The sequence below is a fragment of the Cricetulus griseus genome (assembly GCF_003668045.3).
Source record: "Cricetulus griseus strain 17A/GY chromosome 1 unlocalized genomic scaffold, alternate assembly CriGri-PICRH-1.0 chr1_1, whole genome shotgun sequence".
Classification (NCBI taxonomy): Eukaryota; Metazoa; Chordata; class Mammalia; order Rodentia; family Cricetidae; genus Cricetulus; species Cricetulus griseus.
Window position 1 is genome coordinate 193,119,327 of NW_023276807.1, and position 19,002 is coordinate 193,138,328.

Consider the following 19,002-nt stretch of genomic DNA (forward strand, 5'->3'; position numbering starts at 1 on the left):
GAAAAAAGTGGCCGAATGTGGTGAGTGAACAACGTTAAGTCAGGAATAAAACTGTATATAATTGTAGAAATAGGAACAGATATATGTAATATAAAATAGGAAGACGTCAGCCAGCAGCTGACAAAAAAAGATAAATCGGGTTATTTAACCCTTAAAGCAGAAATGTGCACAAAATATATATAAGATGAAAATGTCAGCCAGCAGCTGACAAGGAAGGTAAAGCGAGTTATTTAACCCTTAAAGTAATAGAAGATGGGCAAATGAGAAAATGTCAGCCAGCAGCTGATGAAAATAGGTAAAGCAGGTTATTTAACCCTTAAAGTAAGAGAAAATGCACACAGTAGATATGAAACTAAAATGTCAGTCAGGTGATAAAGTAGTAAAATGTAATATGTTAAACTCCAGAATGAAAAATGCAGGTAATTGTAAATATGAAACAGGAATATTAGCCAGAGGTAAAGAGAATTAGCCTTGAAAGTAAAAATGTATATAGTTAGAGAAGTCAGGCAGGTAATTGTTAGTCAGATGATTGTATATTTATTTACTTGGGTATAGTTTAATAGCTAGGAGAGCTAAAACAAAGTGAAAGCAAGTACAGGAGATTTCAGAGTTTAAAAGTTTTAAAAGGATCCTTCCTGCTTGCAAAAGCCACTGGCATGATGCAGCATTTCGAGTTGTGCAGGGGCTTGGGAAGACATAGGTGCAGACTCACATACACGCAGGCCCCTCGGGAGATATCTAGGAATGTAATGGAGAACAGAAAACTCCATGCCTACTTAGGGGCGGCTGGATGATAAAGAATATACAGGACCAATGATTGGGATCAGCAGAGAGAGACAGTTAATAAGTACCAAGATGGAGGGAGCCTTCACCTCCTTCTTTCATTTTAAGCTGGAAATACAGAAAGGCAAATACTCAATGGTAAAATTCAGCAAGAGCTAAGAGAATTGGAAATTTTAGCGAAATTGCTTACAGGAGATAAGAAATTTATAGGTTTCCTTGGATCAGAGAGAGCGGCTAGGGGAACATAGCATGATACATGTGCCAATACCATTCAAACAGCTCTAGGAACTAATAATGGCTTGTGTCCAGTATGGACCAACAGAGGCTGATAGGGAATATTGCTGTAGAAACCTCACCCCTAGGAAATTGAAAGCGGGTAACCAAGGCCTGCCAGTCAGGAGGAGGATATTTGTTATAGAGAACAGGCAGGGACCTAGGGAGTTAGTTCAGAATTGATTTCTAGGCCTGTATGGACATTATACAAAAAGGTTACAGACACAGGTGTTGGAACTTTAATTGTGAATTAGCTAGCTTATGAGAATGTTGCTACTGCATGCCAGACCACACGCTAAGGCCTCACAGGAAGAGGACTGACATGGTGAGTTCATTAAGAATTTTTCAGGTGTGGACCTAGCTTACACTCAGGGATTAGCGATGGTGGCTGCCTTACAGGAAATTCAGTTAAAAATAAGTTATTCCTACACAGAAAGCAAGACATAGGGAGGAAAAAATGCACAGAGCCTTCTAGAGATTGCTTTGGACGTGTTCAGGAAGAGCATCAAGTCCCAACAAAAGAGAAAATAAGGGATCAGGCTTGTGCCCAAAATACAGCTGCAGATTTTTCAGCGGCCCAGAGGGCATAGACAAGCTAAGGCCAAGGTCAGCCATGGCAGCAGCTGCGGTCTCCTGGCCCTCAGCCAGCGGCTTGGTGCCACCTCTTGCAGGCATCTGCTGCAGGCTAGAAAAAATGGCTGACGGGGCGTCGGAGAGCCTGCCTCCTCGGGGTAACTTACAGCCTTGGGAGATGCCGCCATGGCCGATGACTAGTCAATGTATATAAATGCTATTAATACAGTCAGACAGAAACTGTTTTTGAGACTTATAGAGAAGAAAGGACAACATATTTAAGCTTAGAATTGTTCAAATTTTGGATGCTCATATTTCAAGGATTGACTATAGCTACTATGTTAGAAATTTCAATTAGGGATTTTCTTTTCAACAAACTGATCATAACCTAGGCAAAAGGAGAAATGTGAGACATATACAAGTTATGAATAAACGGTGTGGCCACACCTGGATGCATGATGTGATTATGAATTTATGAATTCGGATAAATGGAAATACCTAAATTGCCTTGGATATGATTAGAGATATTGACCTTGCCTCAGATATTGTTTAAAAATATCAAAATCACTTTAACATTGTCAAAAAGAGCATCCAGTAAGTCAGTCAATGTCTTAACAGGAAAAATTATGATTTCAGTCCTAGGAGACAGTCAATTAAAAAGTTAGCAAAAGCCTATAGCGTTAGCTTAGAGACATGAGGAATCTATGATTCTGTAAAATTTGGCAGATGAGAGGATACAGATCTTAATAAATTTTTGTGGTTAAAAAAGGAAATCTAGAAAATAAAAGTTGATATATGATTTTAAAAAAGGGTTATGAAAAGCCTCAGGAGAGAGCCATCCTGTTAGATTCACAGCTTGAATATGTCTTTTACATATGCAAATTAAGCCAGGTCAGCTAAGATGCTAATGAGGTCTTATCAGCTTGTCGGTTTCAAAGGTTAGATTAGAAAAGGCTACTCAAAAACTTTAAATAAATCTGAAAAATTATTAAAGACATATGTTATATTCTAAAGAAATTAAGACTTAATAGATAGCAATTGAAAAAGATAGTTTAAAACCTTTAAATGAGTTTTTTAAAAATTGTTATAAAATATTCATTGGTTAAGTACCTTTTTTGGGACATCTAATGATGATTTTCTTTAAGTAAGATTCTATAAGGAGATAATGATGCAGATGTACCCAGACAGCTAACTAAGAAGGTAGACAAGTTCTATAATTAGAGGAGGCGATTCAGCATCATCAGATACATTGACTATGCAAAACCATGGGAAGCTTATGTACTCCCCACAAAGCATAGTCTGACTTCTGTTTTAATGCAGAAGGAACATTACTATAGTTGTGTCTACCCGTCTCACCAGCCTAAATATTAAACCCTTATTATAAAGCATTAGCCCACATGGTACAGAAATGCCGTATAGATTCTAAGAAGTATTTTAGGAGAAAACCAAGTATGATACATGTCTCCTACTCTAAGCAACAGTTTAATTGCTTGTTTCAGAACAATGAGTCATGATTGCCTTTGCTCAGTTTTCAGGAAGAATTGATAATCAGTTTGTAACTCATGGACTGTTACGATTTGCACTAATGCATCATTTTGTATTTCCAAAATTGTAAAAAACAATCCTGTAAAAATATGCTATGTTAGTTTTTACCAATGGTTCTATTGGGAGAGTCACTTACATAGGTTATTAATAGAAAGGAATAGATGGAACAGACAGCTCTGGCTTCAGCTCAAATAATCAAACTACAAGCTGTTACAATGATCCTTCAGATCCTGATAAATAATTCATTTAATTTGTATACTGACAGTCACTATGTCTTTAAGGCTCTTGAGGTAATAGAGACAATTCCATACATTGGATCCAATATTAGATTGAAATATTATTTGAGCAAATTCAAAATGTTATTCACCTAAGAGAATTACCATGTTTATGGGTCACACTGGGAACCTATTAAATAGGCCTTTCCCTGATTACTAGCCAAAGGGAATAAATTAACTGATTAACAAAATTGGTTGATTTGCCTAAAATAGAAAAAGCTCAACAGGCTTGTAACTTTCTTCATCATAATAGCAAAAGTCTAAGTAAGAAATTTGGCTTGACCAGAGAGACTGCTGGTCAAATCATCAAGCAATGTGGAATAGGTCCACAATATGGCTATGGCTAATTTAAGGGTGAATCCTAAAGGCCTGCTCCCCAACCATTTATAGCGAATGGGTGTGACTCACATTACAGAGTTTGGCAAATTAAGAATATGCCACTCCACAAACAGGAGAAGCCACCAGGAAGGTTATAAGTCACTGTTTAAGATGTTTTACTTACATGGGAATGCCAAAAGTTATAAAAACAGATAATGGGTCTGGATATACTAGCAAAGCTTTCCAGCTTATTTTATGCTTAATGGAAAAATTAATCAAAAAACAAGTATTCCTTATATATCCCCAAAGAGAAGGAATAAGACAGCGGGCCCATAGTGCCCTAAAAGCACAGCTTATAAGATAAAAAGGGGGGAGCTGTGCCCCGAGTCTCCACATGGTGCATTAAAGAATGCACTGTTTATCTTAAACTTTTTAAATATGGATGCCAGTGAGCAATCTGATGCAGACAGATTCTGGCAGGAAGGAACTCGAGCAAATTTCACTCAGGTCATATGGAGAGACAAATAGAGGGGACCAGACCCCGTAATTATTTGGGGGTCGAGGGCATGTCTGTGTTTTCTTGAAGGAGGAGAACGAGGTGCACTGGCTACCGGAAAGATTGGTGAGATGCATGGAACCGAGAAAAACGGGACCTGGGCCCACAGGAGACCATCTGAAACAGCTGGAATGAAACACTGGATCTGTATTTCCTGAACCTTGAGGACATCTGAGCTACAGCTGGAGGAAGAAGGGAGACACACCCAGTTCCAGTTTCGAGATGCTTTCCAGAGTTCCAGCTTCCCTACAGACGGACTACATTCACCTCTCTGAATCCATGAGTGCTCATCCAGGAGCAGACTAAGAACTTGATAAAAAAAACAGCTTGCTGTCTTGCCACAAACAGACACACAAAACTATTTTGCCAGTTTTCCCATTGGGAGAAAGGACCCATTTAGGACAGTCAGATACTGGCATAAACCAGAGTGGCAGAAGCTCCTTCACAATGCTTAAACAAGACACGGACAAAAGACTTTTTAGTTAACTTTCAAAGACTGATATTACAAACCTGATGTTAGAACTTCGGACTTTGAGCAAGAAATAGGAAGGCTCAAGGGGCATTGAGTCCCAGGCAGGGAATAAAGAAAAGAGGGTTTAGAATTGTGAAATTGTTCACACCCCACAGATTGTGGGAATATCTTATTGTCTTTTGATTGCTTTGTAACTCACCCTAATGTATGTTCATGATGGAATTGTTAATGTTTGTAATCTTGCTATATAAGTTATGCAATTGTTCTTAGAAACTAGAAGTCAGAGTTCATTCTTACAGGAATGTAACGTGCAGTTTACAAGCCTTAGGATAGAAGTATATTTTAGGGAGCAAACTTTTATAAGGTCCGTATTAGAGGCACTAGAGGCATTACCACAGAGATTTTAAAAGGCCATTTTAAACCTTTACATGTCTTCATCCACAGGAGAAGGTTTGCAGCCACGAGAAGCTGAGATGCTATTCTCCTGGAGATTTCTTGCTGATTCGGAACGCTGGGAGTGGGACTATGGCCCATCCCCCACTAGCCTTATTTGTTTTACAGAGACTGGTTCCAGCCAGAGGGTACGGTTTTCCTTGCCTTCAGGGAATCCCAAGACAGAACACGCATGATGGAATGCGTGATTCCATGACAGGCACCCCTGGTAGGTTAAAGGGAGCCTCCTAAAACAGGCGCAGTCATCTGTCCTGATGCAGAAGCACAGGTTTCTTTTTATTAATTTAAGAGAGAGGAATTGTGGGAGACCGAATATTTCTGTTATGGAATATTTTGGGGCTCAGTCTCTAGCTCCAGTAAACATGGAGCACCAGAAAGCTCCAGCCCCATTATTGTGTATTGTTAATGCCAGTAAGGCTACTATTGTTTACCATGGCCTCAGGGTAATATGCCTCCTTATTTGCATATCTATGCACCTAAGCATCTGAATAGGCCTGCACCAGGGCAGGGAGATCAGAGGTGTGTAACTTGTGAGGATGGAAGGTTAGGGTGAGGGTCGAGCAGCCAGAGCAGAGAGAGGACAAAGAAAGATGGTTCTCTCATGGTATTAGCAGGATGGTTAAGAAACACCAGAAAAGATGGCTAATAAAGAAATGACTCTAGTTCTACAACATGGAACTGAGAGCTCTCTAAAGATGACAAGATGCCTGTGTTTGATCTTTATTGCCATTAGGATTGCTGGGAGCTTCCAGGTCCACACACCCAAACTCAGACCGAACCTCATGGCTGTCGTGGATTAAAGCTGAGACAAGCCGGGCCACGACAATTACTGTTATCAATTTCCTGTATTCTTCCCAGAAAAGATTCTTCTACCTACTGTGAGAGGCCAGAAGAGACTGGTGAAGGTGCAGCATTGAAGGGGCCATGCAAAGAGTTGAGGTTTGGTTTCATAAAGAGAGCTCAGAAGAGTACAGGAATTTGCATTATTGGTGAAAGTACAGCCCAGATACAGCTGGAGAGCTAAACACTTTGGAGATACAGTGCTATGGGATGACCACCAAGAACAACAGTAGCTGTGGAAAGGAATGGGCCCCAGAGAACCACGAGTGAATACCAGACATTGGACACTGAGTTGTTCAAAATACTGCTCAAGGTGGTTTTGTTTTGTTCAGGTTGTGACTCTGCCCTAGTTCTTCCCTCTTGGAATAAAAAAATACTTTAAAATTTTTTTCCTGGACTCCAAAGTTGAGAGACTTTGAACTTTTAAAGAAATTTTGGAGTTTTACAGAGACTTTGGATTTTAAGACTGGATATTTAATTAATTAATTTATGTATTTATTGGTTTTTCAAGACAGGGTTTCTCTGTGGCTTTGGAGGCTGTCCTGGAAGTAGCTCTTGTACACATGGCTGGTCTCAAACTCACAGAGATCTGCCTGCCTCTGCCTCCCAAGTGCTGGGATTAAAGGCGTGAGCCACCTACACCCGGCTAAGACTGGATATTTTAAAGAGACTGATTTTTATTATTTGAACTTGTAAAGACTATGGGACTTTTAAAGTTTGTAGTATGTTTTAGATTGTGACATTTATTATTGTGAGATTTGGTGGGGTGGACAAAAAGAAAAGGTTATTGTTAAAGAGTGTTATGTTGGTGTGTCAAGTGGACAAAGGTTCAGTTGTCCCTTTTACCTACCAAGTTGCTTTGGTTATGATGTTTCAGCACAGCAAAAGTAATCCTAACTACAACACCATCTATACAATAATCCTTTGCATGAATGTTACTTAGCCAGTGCTCTATGGAGGGTTGGACCCCAAACTTTGCTAATACCAATGCCGTAATAGTTATCATTCTACAGATGAGAGTATTTTTATAGTCAGAAAAAAGTAACTGTGATGTTATCAGTAGTTTGCTTCAAATCCAGACAGTAGGAACTTGAGAGAAAAATTGTTGATTTATAAAGTGAATATGAAAGGCTACAAAGCAAGCTGGCTGTTGTGGCATATGCCTGTAATCCCAGTGTTCAGGAGAGAGACTGGGGCTCGAGCTAGTGATAGAAGCCAGACTGGGGCAATACAGTAAGACTCTATCTGGGGGGTGGGGAGAGAAAGCATTAACTATATGCACTGTGCCCAAAATACATCCCTCCAAACAACTTCGAAAAGGATAAAAGTCAGTCACTCTCCACCCGGGTCACTGGACTGCTCTAGAAGCATTTGAAGAAAGGCCCATCAGTGTCCTGTGAGTCTACAGAGAAGCTTTGTCACCGTCATCGCAGTTAGTATTTATCATCAAGGCCTTGCCTTGGCACTAAGAACTTCCCTCTAGGGAGCCTGGACCTAAAAATACAGACATACAAATGTTCGTTTGTCACACCATAATTTATCAAAAGATCTTTGGTCATGCAAGTGGGGGAACACATTTCCTTTGCCTTGCCCAGTGACTTCAGTTTTATTTTGAAATAGTTAAAGACTTAGAAAACTTTCAAGAATAGCTCAGGGAACTTTAATTTCTCCTTTATCCAAATCCATTATTTAAAATGTTTTATTAAAAAAAGAATTTTGGCCGGGCATTGGTGGCGCACACCTTTAATCCCAACACTCAGGAGGCAGAGGCAGGCGGATCTCTGTGAGTTCGAGGCCAGCCTGGTCTACAAGAGCTAGTTCCAGGACAGCCTCCAAAGCCACAGAGAAACCCTGTCTCAAAAAACCAAAAAAAAAAAAAATTTAGTACCCTCCAAAAATGTTTTCATGTGGAGGTCAGAGGACAACCTTCAGGAGTTGATTTTCTCCTCTCGTGTGGATCCAGGGACTCAAACACAGCTGAGAAAGCTTGGCCTCTAGTGCCTTAGCCCACTGAGCAATCTCACCAACCCCCAAATTCACTATTTTCAAAACATTTTCCCACATTCTTTCTCTCCCATATATAAGTATGTATATATTCTGCCTTTCTAAAAACCTCTTAATACTCCAATGCATATTTCCTTAAAACAGAGATATCCTTTAGTTTGTTGGGAAGATTAACATAGCCACTCTACTTAAACCTTTAAAGAATTCTTTTATTAATTTATTTTTTATATATTTGATTCTTATTTATCCATCTACTTTTTTATAGAATCTTAGAATGGATTCCATATGCATTGTATCTCACTACTGAGTGTCATAAGAGAAGACTAATAATGTACCTGAATGCAAACTCAGTAAGCATGCTAAGAAGTAGACACTTAATGATTTTTGCCTGCCCCACTACCTTTTCCTCTGCTATTGGGAACAGATTTAGGGAGCCAGCCCTCTTCTACTGGATACAGTTATTGGGACTGCCCTTCAAAGTGTTATGCCCATGAAATGAACAAGCAATTTAGTATAGTTTAGTCAGCTTCCCTGTGCCATTCCCATCTTGAGAAAAGAGATTAGAAAACAATAAGCTGATTGACTCCTCCTAAAGGTGGTGTCCTGGTGAGGTTGCTCAGTCTCTTAATACTCATCAATAACTCCTTCCTGAGACTTACTCTTAAAAAGTATTTAACGTGTCTGCATGTATATCTGTGCACCATGTGAAGACCTGGTCCTTGAGGAGCCCAGAATACAGCTTCAGATCCCCAGGAACTGGAGTTACAGACCATTGTGAGCCATGCAGATGCTGGGAATCTAGCCCAGGTCATCTGGAAGAGCAGCCAGAGCTTTTTTGTTTTGTTTTTGTTTTTGTTTTTGTTTTTCGAGACAGGGTTCCTCTGTGGCTTTTGGAGGCTGTCCTGAAACTAGCTCTTGTAGACCAGGCTGGTCTCGAACTCACAGAGATCTGCCTGCCTCTGCCTCCTGAGTGCTGGGAATAAAGGTGTGTGCTACCACCACCTGGCTGCAGCCAGAGCTTTTAACTGCTGAGTTATCTCTCCAGTCCTCTGCAACTTACTTTTCAGCATCCCCTTTCTCTGAACTATCATGAATTCTTATCATATCCAAAGGTTTGACTTGAGAGTCTCTCCTCTCCTCCCTCCCCCGTGGTCCCCCTACCCCTACCCCCCACCTCCCCACCCCGCTTTCCCTACCTCTGTGGTAGATGCATGTGGGTATGGATGAGCATGTCTGTGTGTGTGTTGGTTGTCTCTCTCATTCTTCATCATAAATATGTTTTGAGCAAGGATTTCACATGGTCCAGACCAGCCTTGCTAAAATAATCAAGAATGATGTTCAACTCCTGATCCTTCTGTACCCACTTCCTGACTGCTAGCATTACAGGCATTCACCACCATGATCAGTTTATGTGACACTGAAGATGTAACCTAGGGTTTTTGCGAATGCTAAGCAAGCATTCTTCCAACTGAAACACACCCAGTCCATATCCAATCCATCATATTTTTTGAGGCAGAGTCTCTCAGTGAACCCTGAGCTCATCATTTTTTGGCTACACAGACTGGCCAGTAAACCTCTATTCCTATTCCCAACACTGGGATTACAGGCTTGTCTGCCATGTCTTACACCTGGTTTTTACGTGGGTGCTTGGGATCAGAGCACAGGTCCTCATATTTCTGTAGCAAGTACTTTAACCAGTGAGACATCTTCCCAGTCCAGTCCCCAGAGTCAGTTCTTTTTTTTTTTTTTTTTTTTTTTTTTTTTTTTTTTTTTTTTTTTGCTTGTAAACACTAGCCCCGAATCAGTAAAAGTTGATTTAATAAAATAAATCTGTTTTCAGAAATGTTCACCTTTTGGAATTATGGTCCCAGTAAGCACACCATTCCCCACTGCTCGAGGTAGCCCTGCCTTATCACTAAGGCTCTGGTGTTTAATCTGATACTGTTTTTCAGTAATGCTCCCAGGAGTCACCATTCTGGAAAAGTAGAGCAGCCTGTTCAGGACTTTGGAATGTCTCCAGCAAAGGGGCACTGTCTTCGTGAAAAGTTATTTGAATTCCTGTGCTCCAAACTTGTTCCACCTGAGTGTTAATAGAATACAATCTGTTTTGAGTACAGTGGCTCAGCATGGGCTACCTGCCTGCCTGATTGATTTTAGCGTTTACTACTAACAGGAAGTAATGACAGCGCTCTTTGTTATTCTTGACAATCTGTTCCTATTACCTGAGTTAACTATTAGCAGGAGCTCATACATATACAAGAACAAACTAATAGCTTCAGAATGATATTCAGATAGTGCAATCCCATATCATGGGGAAAAATTCTTCTCAAAGCATAAGCATAGCAAAAGGGTCCCTATGTTCACATTGCAAGTCACCCCCCCAATTCATGGCACTTGCTTGCTCTTGCTCCCTTGCTCTGCCCCTCTCATTATATTGTACAGCAGTTGATTTTTCTCATCTATTCATGAAACATTGACTTTGACTTTACCTTTGCATAAACAAAAACTTAGATCATTTAACAAATATCAATGGCCTGAGGTGTGGCTTAGTGGAAGATCACTTACCTGGTATGTTCAAAATCCAAATCCCTGGGTTTGATCCCCAGCAGTGCAACAGAATAAAAATAAATGTTAAATGAGTAAATCAATGAGCAAATATTTACCTGTGTACTATGGATCAAAAAGTGTGCTAGGTGCTGGCTAAATTATAGAAGGCAGAAATAGAGCCCTTATAATGTTTATAGTACAGAGGTGACACAAACCATAATCAAGATGTAATATCCAGATCAGCAAATTGTTACTAGTGCTGGTAACTAGAAAGACACATTCAAAGATCTTTAAGAGAGGTTAAGAGTAAGTGATTTTCTCCTGAACAAATATGCTCCATAATTCTAAGTACATTTCTTAAAAGGCTGGAAGATCGTTCTCCTTTCCCGTGAATCTGTTAACAGCCTGTGAACTCACCAGCTTGCTTCTCCCCGCCCCCACAAAAGATCTAGTTCCTCTTTTAGAGAAAACCAAAGGTTTTCCTTTTTATTTTCTCAATGCATCAATTATTATTATTATTTTCAAAGGTAAATGAAAAATGAAAATCACCTAGAAAGGAAATTCCAAAGAGTAGAAGACTAGCATTTCAAAGACTAAACAACAACAACAAAAAGTACATTTGCTTTCCAATGTTACCATAAAATACAAGATTTACTGGGTGAATAACACAGATTCACTGTCTTACAGTCACACAGATCAGAAATCTGTTGTGGCCTCACTAGGCTAAAACCAAGGTGTTGGCAGGTCTGAGGTACTCTCTGAAGGCTGGAGGGGGTACCACTTTCCTTGTCCCTCTCTGGCTTCAAGAGGATGCTTTTACTCTGTGGTTCATGGCCTCCCTTCTTCCATCTTCAAAGTCAGCTACTTGAGGGAGGCTGGGTCCTCTGTCACATCTCTCTGACCTATTCTGGTTCCCACTTCCACTTTAAGGATTTGTGTGATTAAAAGTAGATCTATTCAGATAATCCAAAATAATCTACTCAGCTCAATTTCTGCACCTTTAATCATCAAATCTCTTTTTCCATACACTATAACACGTTTGCATGTGGCCATCTCTGAGGAGTCATTATCCTGCCTGGTACAGGAGAAAAGGAAAATACTCTGGGCGAGCATGAAACAAGAAGAGACACATTGAACTACGTATGTGGTGATATTTTGTTTATGTTCCAACAAATAAAGCTTACCTGAAGATCAGAGGCAAAGCTAGCCTCATTAGTTAGCCATAGAGGCCAGGCAGTGGTGGTGGTGGTGGTGGTGGTGGTGGTGGTGGTGGTGGTGGTGGTGGTAGTGGTAGTGGTTGTTGGTAGTGGTGGTTGTTGTTGTTGTTGTTGTTGTTGTTGGTGGTGGTGGTGGTGTGGTGGTGGTGGTGGTGGTGCACACCTTTAATCCCAGCACTTGAGAGACAGAGGCAGACGGATCTCTATTAGTTCAAGGCCACACTGAGCTACACAAAATTGATCCAGTCTAAAAGAGAAACAGAGCTCACACAAGTTTATCTCAGCACTTGGGATCCCACGTCTTTAATCCAAGCACTAGTGAGGAATATAAGGTGGGAGGAGACAGGAGCTCAGTGAGTCTGAGGTTTGGTGGAGACAGATGCAGTCTGAGGACTGCCCTTTCTGTCTGAGCATTTGTAGAGGTGAGAACCTCTCTCTAGTGGCTGGTCACTTTGCTTTGCTAACTGAGTTTTTATTATTAATACCAATTAGAACTTGTGCTACTTAAGTGGACAGAGCAATAGGTACAAGATAGTCTTTTTTTTTCTGTACAGCACCAAATTGCTCAGGCAGTGGAATTATGAATACTTCCTTCCCCTCCTCCTCCTCATAATAATAATAATAATAATAATAATTTTTTTTCAGACAGGATCTCACTGTGTAGCTCTGACTGTCCTGGAACTCACTTTGTAGACTAGGCTCTCCTGGAACTCACAGAGATCTGCCTGCCTCTGTCTCCTGAAAGCTGGGGTAGAAGGCATGAGCCACTATGCCAGCTCATCCTTTACATTTTTTTCTCCTTGGTTTTTCCAAGTTGTCTATATTTACAAAAACATACTTTGGGACTGGTGATGTAGCTCAGTGGTAGAACACTTGCCTAATATGCACAAGGCTCTGGGTTCAAGCATCAGCAACATTCACTTTTTTTTCCTCACAAATACAGAGTAAAACAAAATGATAAAATATTTTTAAAAGCCATGCATGTGGTTAATTAGAGACTATTCTTAGTAGGAAGTTATTGTTCTGTGTGAAATGTTATAATGTCCACAACTTATCATCAAAAGATTAGGAACATGCACATGGTAGTAACTTTAAATCAGGGAGTTGCAGGCTGGGTGGTGATGGCACATGCCTTTAATCCCAGCACTCGGGAGGCAGAGGCAGGCAGATCTATGTGAGTTCGAGACCAGCCTGGTCTACAAGAGCTAGTTCCAGGACAGCTTCCAAAGCCACAGAGAAACCCTGTCTCGAAAAACCAAAAGCCAAACCAAACAAACAAACAAATAAAAATATGTTTATTTTTAATTGTATTGCAATGTATATTTGATGTTTTATAAAAGGATTGTAACATTTTGAACTGCTAAACTTTAGTGAATAGAAATTCTAGATTGATTCAACACTAATCCTTTTTTTTTCTTTTTTTTGGGGGGGGGGTCTTTTGAGACATGATTTCTCTGTGGCTTTGGAGGCTGTCCTGGAACTAGCTTTGTAGACCAGGCTGATCTCGAACTCACAGAGATCTGCCTGCTTCTGCCTCCTGAGTGCTGGGATTAAAGGTGCGTGCCACCACCACCCGGGTCAACATTAATCTTATTCTCACTCTCTTTTTAAAAAGTTTATTATTATTGTGTATGTGCATGCATGGTGTGTGTGTGTGTGTGTGTGTGTGTGTGTGTGTGTGTGTGTTTGCATGTACCCTGGCACGCATGAAGAGTTCAAAGAACAACTTTGTGGAGTTGTTTTTTCCTTCTACTTTTCTGTTGGTTCCAGGGATTGAATTTAGGCTGTCAAGCTTGTGTGGCAAGCACATTTACCAACTGTCTTAATTAGGGTTTTATTGCTATGAATAGACACCATGACCACAGCAATTTTTTTTTTTGAGACAGGGTTTCTCTGTGTAACAGCCCTGACTGACCTAGAACACTCTTCGTAGAGCAGGCTCAGCCTGGCCTTGAACTCACAGAAATCTGCCAAGTGCTTAGATTAAAGGCATGCATCACTATGCACACCAACATAGCTACTTGTATAAATGAAAACATTTAATCAGGGATGGCTTACAGTTCAGAGGTTTAATTCATTATCATCATGGTGGCAAGTATGGCAGCCTTGTAGAAGACAGTGTTGGAGAGGAAGCTCAGAATTTTAGATCTGGAAGATGTAGGCATCAGGAAGAGAAGATGACACTGGGCTTGAGCTTCTGAAACTTCAAAGCCTTTCCCAAGCTACACACATCCTTTAAGAAGGCCACACCTACTCCAACAAGGTCATACCTCCTAACAGTGCTACTCCCTATGGGCCTATGGGGGCCATTTTCATTTGAACTACCACACCAGCTGAACCATCTTTCCATCCCCCATTTCCAAGAATAACTTCTGCTAGTTGTCATGGTATACAACCCATAATCCCAGGACTCAAGAACAGGCAGAGAAGGGAGAATGGAGAGTTTGAGACCAGCCTGGGCTATACAGTAAGACCCCATCTCAAAAACTAAAACAGGAAACTACTAACTTCCCCACAGCATTTCAAAAGACTGTCAACATGCTAGATACACAGCAATGGAGGCTGGGAGTTTGAAGCAGTGTTTTTAAAGCAGGATCAGGTATATCATTTGAGGACCATGTACAAATGAAGAGAGCTCTTGTTTAAAAATTAATGGAAAATGTCAAGATGGTGGAGTCCTCCATCTTTCGATTATCTGAGCACAGGCCCTACACACAGGCTATGCACACATGGAACTATCTCTATCCAAAGCTGATAAAGACTCCATAGATATCTTCCCACTCCCTATCAAGCCTTGAATGCTAAGTATGCTGGGTGGTGGGGGTGTCGGTGGGTGGGTGGTGACTGAGGAAAAGAGGTGCTCTAGAGTTACAGACCTCTTCACTCCATACCAACCTAACTTTTTAGGTATCCTTAAGGTACAGTACCACTGAGAAATCTGTCAGTTCTTCAGAATTCCCACTCAGTGAGATGTTGATGTTATCTATGCCAGTGCTGTGCAGTAGCAACGGCATATATATCTAAGACAAGAGGTCTAATGGAGCTTAATAATGAATCACAAATAATGACAATTAAACTGATTTTCAGAATGCCATAGTTTTCTAAAATAAATATGCCTTAAAACATCTTTCAAAAATCACTAGTTATGACCACATTTAAACAGGGGCTCTGATAGTTTACATGGTAACTAAGATATTTAGAAACAAATCAGATACATCAGTAAAATTCAGAAAGAAAATGTCTCATGTGGCTCTCTGACCCAGCCCTTTTTATTCTTAAGCCTTTGCTACATACCAAGTAACATTCTTAAGTTAGTTATAAAAGACAAGAGGACACTTTGAATAATCAAGATGAGACTTACATAAGAGTGAGAAAACAAACCCAATTTCAGCCCTTCTCTTTTTCCCAGTAAAAGGCTTTTGTTAGCAATATACACTATTTGTTACTTTTAAGAATAAGGTTTTTACTGTTGACTTTTCCATTTCAGTTAATTGATATGGAATTTAAAAGGGCATGTTTCAGATGGCTGAGAACAAATGTGTGGAAGGATATAGCTGACAAACTGTTAATGGCACCAGACCTGGCATTTATGATGGTTCTAGAGGACTTCTACTTAAGTAACCAAATAGCATACACTCATATCAATCAAGAGAAATTACTACATATTTTTTATTTTATTTTGTTTTTATGAAAAAATCCTCTAGCCCATATTCTGGGTCTGTATGGTGATTTAGGATGTCAGATTGAAAAATCTTAGTATTTGAGCTAGAGGATCAGTTTCCCTACCTATAAAATAATGCTACACTATAGATATGTTATGATATAGTCACCACACATCTAATAAAGTTTCCTTTTCTGGGCCTCATATTCCTTGCGTGTAAAATGAAGAAGATGAATCAATTGTGATTCTTTCTAGAGTTGACATTCTGATTCTCTCTTTTTACATTCACAGGAATTGTGTGTTAAATGAAAAACAAATGTCTTTACTTGTCTTAGGTAATTATTTTTCTTTTATTTCCTGAAGAAGCAGGAAACCAAAACAGATGAGCAGTGCTTCTGGAATGTGGTGGCAACTCCACCCTGGACACCTGGGAAATGATGGGTGTTTCCACTGAAGAGGAGAGCCTTAGTGGGCAAGGAATCAACTTTTTTTTCCCCTTTTAAGCACAGGGTTTTGTGTAGCCCAAGCCAGCTTTGAATTCTTTATTTAGTCCACCTTGGCTTGAATTCTTGATCCTCCTGTTCCTACCTCTCCAGGGCTAAGCTTACAAGTGTGCACTACTATGGCTGGTTCAGCTTCAATTGTAGTAAGCCAGAATGTGCCTTTAAAAATACTAATGCTCACACTTTTAATATTTGAGTATGCCTGGCTTCAATCTGACCTGTGGCCCACAGACTGAAGTTGGGATAGCCATGAGTGTGGCCCAACACAAAATTGTAAACTTACTTAAAATATTATATATTTTTTGCTATTTTAAAAACACAACTGTGAGTCCTTGAACATGACTTGTGGGGGCTGAAGAGATGGCTCAGTAGTTAAGAGCACTTGCTGCTCTTGCAGAGGTCCCAGATTCAGATCTGAGCACCCACAATGGATAACTTATGACTGCCTATAACTCCAGCTCCAAGGGATCAGAAGCCCTGTCTCTGTTTCTTCAGATATCAGGAACACAAGTGGTGCAATACATAACTACAGATAAGCACTCATACACATCAACTGTAAACAAATAAATATTTAAAAATACCTGTTTAATAATAATAAAAAAGAAAGTGAACTTTGTAGATGACCATATCCTATTGCAATATCAGAGGTTTGGAAATGTCTGCTTGTACAGTATTTTCAAACCAGCAATCTGCTTAAGCACTTACATAAAGCATTCCATAATTTATTATATCCAAGATAACTAGTTGAAATCCAATTAGGATGTTATCAGTTTTGGAAAGTTGTATATTCACTGAATTTACAGAGTTGTCCCTGATATATCTGACATGAAAACAATTCTCATTTGGGGGTGCTGTGATAATAATTGTACAATTTTATCTTACCTTTTCAAGATTGAAAGGTAACCTAGATCATAATAGTGGCAATCTTGTCAGTCTATAAGAAGATAAACGGTTTTTAAAAAGGAAAAGAGTTACACTATCAGGAAATATTGCCATCCCAGTTTCTTAAAACATGGGTGGTGTTGGCACAGGCTTTAATCCCAGGACTCAGGAAACCGAGTCAGGAAACCCGAGGCAGCACTCTGAGTTTGAGGCCAGCCTGGTCTACAGAGTGAATTCCAGGACAGCCAGGGCTACACAGAGGAACTCTGCTTCAAAAATAAAAATCAATCAATCAATGAATCAATCAAACAAACAAAAAACAAAACAGAATCCATGGCATACTTTTAATTTAATTAAAAATCTGTACGGATACAGAATCATAGAAAAGAACACCCACATGGCCTACAATTCAAAATATCTCATGTATGAGAGTTCTTAATTTAAGCATTTTCTGTGCCTGCCAAATAACAGTGAGTGAAGAATGCCTTCAATGCATTTGGCATTTCCAGTGCCCTGTGTAGAAGGGTAAGATTCTTCACTCTAGCAGATCATAGCAGTTCCAAGCTTTTTCTTGCTAGAAAGCTCATTCTGTTTGTTAACATTAATTTTGGGAGGTAGTACAGTATAACAGAATATAGACATTTCTTTTTGTGTTTCCATTTACAGCTAAGATTCTGTATATACAAACTGGAGGTAACATCTTGTTCCTGTGTGTGTGTGTGTGTGTGTGTGTGTGTGTGTGTGTGTGTGTGCGCGCGCGCGCGCGTGTGTGTATCTCTGTGTGTGTAGAGCTGGGGAAATTCTATTAGTAACAATAATAAAATAACATTTTCAGAGCACCTACTGTTTTCTAGTCATTATGGTTGTTATTTTCTCTTGAAGTATCTTATTAAATTCTGGGAAGTATTAAATACACTTTTCCAAATGAGGAAACAGACTTAGTGAAGTTAAAAAATTTACTATTGTGTCGGTAAATGGCAATAGACATCATGTTTGATTCTGAAAGTTTTTTTTAATTACTCTACTTTGGCACTCTAGAAAAAAATGAAAATGTTTTGAGTCTACTGTTGTGGAATAATCTTTTTGTACTGCGAAGATGTGTTATTTCGATTGGTTTAATAAAAAGCTGAATGGCCAATAGCTAGGCATGATTTCTAGGCACAGAGGATGCTGGGAGGAAGAAGGGAGGAGTCACCAACAGACAAGAGGGAACAGACATCAAAGAAAAGAGGTAAAAGCCACAAGTCACCTGACAACACATAGATGAATAAATGGGTTAATTTAGTTGTAAGAGCTAGTTTGTAACAAGCCTAAGCTACAGGCCGAGCTTTCATAATTAATACATTTCCCTGTCATTATTGCTGTCCTGATGGAAAAAGTCCAACTATCACACTGTTTACAAGTTCTCTGACTTCTGACTCCTTCCCACTCATTCTCTTACCCCTTGTGGTAGTTTGAATGTAATTGGTCCTCATAAACTCATAGGGAATAGTACTTTTAGGAAGTGTGGCTTTGTCGGAGTGAGTATGACCTTGTTAAAGGAAGTATGTCACTTGGGGGTGGGTTTTGAGGTTTTCCATGCTCAGCATACTGTCCAGTGTTTCAGCTGATTTCTTGTTGCTTGCAAGATATAGGACTCCAGCTACTTCTCCAGCATCATGTCTGCCTGCACCCCACCATGCTGATAATGGAGTGAACCTCTGAAACTGTAAGCAAGCCCCCTCAACTAAATGTCTACCTTATAATAATTACCATGATTGCTCAGCTACCACCCAGGCCCACAGCCAGACCTTGGGTTGACCCACCCTACCATCTACCTCATGTAGGACCTGCTGGAGCTTTCGAAGGAACTGGTCCTGTGGAATGAGACCAGAAAGATCTCCAACACTTGGGGCAGCCACAGGATATCCCAGAGCAATTCTTCCCCCCCTCCCCCAGACAGGGTTTCTCTGTGGCTTTGGAGGCTGTCCTGTATCTAGCTCTTGTAGACAAGGCTGGTCTCGAACTCACAGAGATCCTCTTGCCTCTGCCTCCCAAGTACTGGGATTAAAGGCGTATGCCACCACCGACTGGCTCCCATAGCAGTTCTATTAAGGATTC